The sequence below is a fragment of the Lingula anatina genome, chromosome 7, assembly GCF_051362555.1.
Source record: "Lingula anatina isolate TDL-2025a chromosome 7, LinAna3.0, whole genome shotgun sequence".
In the NCBI taxonomy this organism is placed as follows: domain Eukaryota; kingdom Metazoa; phylum Brachiopoda; class Lingulata; order Lingulida; family Lingulidae; genus Lingula; species Lingula anatina.
In genome coordinates this window covers 15,546,412-15,551,507 of record NC_141773.1, presented here as the reverse complement: position 1 = coordinate 15,551,507, position 5,096 = coordinate 15,546,412, and the positions used below count along the sequence as shown (strand labels likewise).

Here is a 5,096-nt window from a genome sequence, read left to right as displayed (position 1 = left end):
GTGGACTCTCGTAGTATGTCACCGGTATGACTGGGTTTCACCTATGCCCACCTATACAATGCGCCATTCATATTTAAAAAGTAGTAATTGATTTTTAGTTTCTCAGAATTTTAATGATCTCAACACGTGAAACGCGAATCCCACGCTTCTACCCACACCTGAGGTTATAATGTTATCGCACAATGAATGTGGTAAGTACTGGAACAAATATCTATTGTAACCGATTAGTTGGTAACTTTCCACACCCTGCAACGCTACACCTGACGTGAGTGACGTATGTTGATATAATACAGCTAAACTGCCGCTTTTACCGCAGTATTCTATGGTTGGACCTTCATCTCTTCCTCTGCTTTTAAATCGGGCTTGGCACAAACAACTACATTCTTTGCATCGTAATCATCGCTACTTTAACTCTACACATTGTCAACTCCACAGTCTCCTGGCTTTGAAAGTAGAACTACATTCTGCGATCGTTTGAGGCTTTTTGACTCATCTTGGTTCGAATCGGCGATTCAGATATTGGCAACCGCTTCAAACGCCATAGAACTATCAAACAGGTTTGTAAAGGGAAATGGTCGTTAGAAATCGGGGAAAATGATGCTACATTGTCTTGTCTAACATTTGAAAGTTTTCTGGCAGAGATTTCAGGTGGAACAGTACATTAATGCAAAGTGGCATGTCTAAACGTATGCTGTTCGTAGAAAAACCAGAAAGGTGTTGACCCTGAAGTCAAAGCGAGTGTACGGGGGAAGGAATCGAGCTGATTAGAGAAAAAGCTTCTTGATAAGTCTAGGCTATAGTATTAACTTTGCCATTCGGCATTTGCATTCTCACTTTGAAGACGGTTGCACTGGAAACAACGAAAACGAAGGTGCTTTATTGATAGATGACAAACAGACGAGTTTCTGTGCCCTTCGGAGAAACGGGAATAAGATGAAAAATTCTTGGTTTTATCGAATAATTGTACGATTTAGCAATGAAATTGAAAACATCTAAATATATTTTTCTCCTTTCAGATATTATGATTCTCAAATTCACCTGTTACGTTGGACTTGCGTGCGTCCTTTTGTCTGCACTCCAAGGGACCTACTGCTTTTACTTCACAGATAGCAAAGAACATGATTATCCGCGCATAGGAAGACGGAACCAAATTGTTTCAACGAAAGCTCATTTTGATTTCGAAAACAAAGGGCTGGTGAATTCTAATATACAGCTTCCCGGCAGCTCCGATGTTATATTTGCCAACAAAAACATAGAGGCACTGCTTCAAAGACTGAGCGTTCCAATGGGTAAGCTGAATGAATGACCCCCTCGGCATATATATATTTTTCGTAAAATAGATATTTGAAATTTGAATTTGGAAATTTGTATGGTTTTAATAATATTGGCACTATGATGTCAAATTTAATTCAAATCATAACAAATACAGACTTGACATTTAATATGGAATATTTTTTTCCAAATTATTTTCAAAGGTTTTTTCCTATTTTACTGACTGATAAATGAAAATACGGATTAAAATCATGTTTTAATAACTTTAATTTATCTATTTGATGTCATTTTGACATCAGCTCATTAATTGAATTCCCCAGGGAAGCAAACAAAGATGCCTATTTTAAGTCATACGACAACCATTGAAAGCGATATTTTGGATCTCCATATTTTCCAAATTATCGTCTTTAAAAGAGTTATACGCCCCACAAAGGACCCTCATGTCAGTGTCTTGTCACAGCAACGGTCGCTCTTACATCTGACGTCGTCTGGATGCTACCAGAGCTTTCAAGCGACAAGGCATTCCTTATGGTAGGTTTTTAGAGTTTAATCTGGAAAAAAATTCCAGGCAACGGTCAAAACCTGTCCGATTTGGTTCAGTTTTGTTGTACGACATGCAGGCCGTTGATTCGGCGAGTAATAACCTACCCACGTATTGTCTATGTGGTTCAAATATGGCGATTTTGATGACCAATGCATCTGCTCAATCCCTTGGCTCTGTAAGTAATCTGCTATTAAAAGTGCTCTGTGTGAACGGGCAATCTCATCGTGCAACCTAAAATTGTTCCTAAGGTGCCCCCTATCTAATGATAGTCAAATGGTTCCCAGATTATTCCTTCATTTCATCTGGTTTAGGTTTTCATGAATGACTACCATTGGTGTTTTGGCACCAATGTGGTATCCACTCCAAATACTGACGCTGCCAATGACCCTAGTCACTTCAGAAGTGGCACACGCCTTGTCGTAGGCCACTTCAGGTTGTCTGTAAACTCTGTTTTGACCAGTTAAGCGAAACAGGTGAAATAGGACCTCAATAAAGAAAGCAACGCGGTTTCAGTGTTCTACCCAAAAACGGTCATGGTCTTCAATTCATTAGAGAAACTGAAGACGTTGTTTTGCTGTTTACAGTGGCTTCCTCAGAGGTCGTTTGGTATTTTAACATGCTAAAAACCAGTTTGGTATTCGCTCAGAGCCTTAAAAAATACGTTTTGGTCACAATTTGCCTCTCATTCTGAACGGACTGGGTGTGTTTGTTTAGTTGTAGCAGCATATCCTGCAGGACAGTGAGTCCTGTGCCCTGTTGGTAAGATGCCAATACATTGGGCGTGGTCTCCGTGTAGGTACATCAGTCTGGGCATTCCTCTATAAAACTGTCCGGGCCGTTCCGTTTGGCGCAATAATCTGTCTGGCAATGTCTGCCTTTTTCGCGCCATTCTGCCACAGATTAACAATTTTGTAAAACATTTTTTAACTCATTTTACGCACTGCAAAACCGACCACTTGTAGGCAAAATTTCAAATTCTTCTATGCAGTAGTTGCCGACATATGGATACTCTTTTGACAGAACCATGCTTCCCCAAAGCCAAGCTTTGACCAGGCCAAAGGAGCACTACCCCATTAAATTACTGCATATTACACAATGCAGCAGTGCAACAGACTTGGAAGTCACTTAATTGGTAGCGACACAACTGACTTCACACTTCTTCAGTCAGATGTCTTATATGAGATCTAAGTTTTATGAAAAAAGAACGCATTTTTACCTAGGGATACCTTTGAAACTGAAATATTCCATATTAAATGTCAAGTCTATATATAGGGTTCTAGAAACATCTTTTATCACTCAGTTGGCTACGGGCAGAAAGATATTAATAATTCATGTTTTGTCTTCAAGTTCTTAAAAGTGCTCTACTTAAATTATAAAGTCTGTAAAGTTTGCTCAATTAGCAACATCGACATATATTTAAGCCACGTAACCTCAGTCTTGTAATATGAACCAAATATTCGTTCATCCTTGCCATCTAAGACTAAAGTGAAGGAAAATATGGCATCCCTTCTGTCGAACTTCCATTGAGCCGTTCACTCAGTGAAGGTTTTTCATTTCAGTATCCTATAGTGACGCCAGCAGATTAAGCGATGCGTGGCTACGTCGGAGGAGAAGTCTGTTGTCATACCAGAAGTCACAGTAACTTCAAAACCGCTCCGTTTTGTGCAGGGGCATGAACGTAGTGACGATGTAAAGCATCGACGTTGGGACAAAAACATTTTTCCATCTACGTTTAACATACGTGAGCATTTGGATTGTGACGGAGGTTTGCGTCGAGTTTTTAGTTATTTTCAAGATAACAAGTTGTTTATAAATAGAAAAATCAATTTAGGTTGCTGTTGCCAAATGTGTTTACCTGAACTAAAGCAATAACAGATTAAGAAATTTGACCTTATCTTTATGCACGATAACTTCCTAGATAGACGGTAGTGCACGAAATGCTAAACGGTTACACTGAAGACCTTTCACGCCGAGCGGTTTATTTTAGTGATATAGTTAGTATTGTTTGAGAGACTGATGACATAATAGTCTGGTTGTTACGAGAAAAGAGTCACGTAAACGGAACCACCACATTTGAGGTTTGTCAATGATTCAAATTAACTACATAAAGTGAACTTCTGACTGGAAGTAAAGTCCTTTCTAAAAGTAAACTGGTATAATCGTACCACTAACATTTAAATGTCTTTTTGAATTTAATTGTCACCATATGGCCCCAGTCAAAGACATATTTTAGACATTTCTATACCCATTCGTTCTGTATAAACCAAAGGGAATGTATCATGCATCATGACAAACAAAGCGCAGTACACATATATACAAGAAATATGTAGTACAGATTAATTTCCCTGGATATTTGAACAGAAAAATTTTGAACCTTCTGGCAATTGGGCGGACCGAAACTCCCTCCGTGTTCTATATACTTACCATTAGGATTGAAATTCATTAGTGTCAGTCTCTATTGGGAAAGTGACTGAAACAGTAGAAATTTTTAACTCAGAACAAAGGAATGATTTTTAATCTGTCTACGGTTTTGTATTTGGTATGTTTTGGCAATAAAGGGAAACGTGTTTTCATTTTTAGTAGAATTAATGTTTAGTTATATAGTCCATTACCAAACAAGTGTCTTCCCTAATGCAATGCGTAAAATAACATAGAAGATCAAGTCATAAACCAATGCATTTTGCTTGTAGAAGGATTTTTACACAAACTTTTACTGCTTGTACGACCAATGAATAAGCTAAAACCAGATCACGATTTAGTATTTTGCACAGTACCCTTTGGATTGGAGGACACACCTGATGTATCTGTGACTGGAGTCAAAATATTCTGTAACGTTTGTGCAAATATAGTATGAAATAAATTTTGGGGGGAATTTGCAGTTGTACTTGTATATCCCACACATTGCCAATGGGGTTCTGATGCAGAGATTGCGCTGCCCATTGGGGGTGGGGGTGGGGGGTGGGGGGGGGGGGGGTGGCGGGGGGGGGGGGTCTGTATCTGGATCGCATATAACCAGCCTACTGTTGCAATTTTCTCTTGGTGGAGTAGCATTATCACGCTGAATCATAAAAGCGTGGCCATAGCTTCATAAGACATGCTCGACAGAATTCATAAAGTTCCTTTCCAGTACTTGAATGCATTGTTCTGTTTTAAGGTCCCCGTTGACCACCACCAGCTCACGCTATAATAGACATATATACACCCCATATTATGACTCATTTGAGGTGCGGGCTGTCAACCAGAGTCAGAAAAATTGGGAAGATGATTGTTACCAGCTGCT

At 39.2% G+C, this 5,096-nt stretch overlaps 1 long non-coding RNA gene across 1 annotated transcript; it reads left to right on the top strand.

The window, feature by feature from the left end:
• The first annotated feature begins 337 nt into the window (after positions 1–337).
• LOC106161996 (uncharacterized) lies at positions 338–4,722 on the top strand. The gene is made up of 3 exons (XR_015335459.1): positions 338–557; positions 1,017–1,289; positions 3,376–4,722. It is a non-coding gene; the product is annotated as an uncharacterized LOC106161996 (long non-coding RNA).
• The last annotated feature ends 374 nt before the right edge of the window (positions 4,723–5,096 follow it).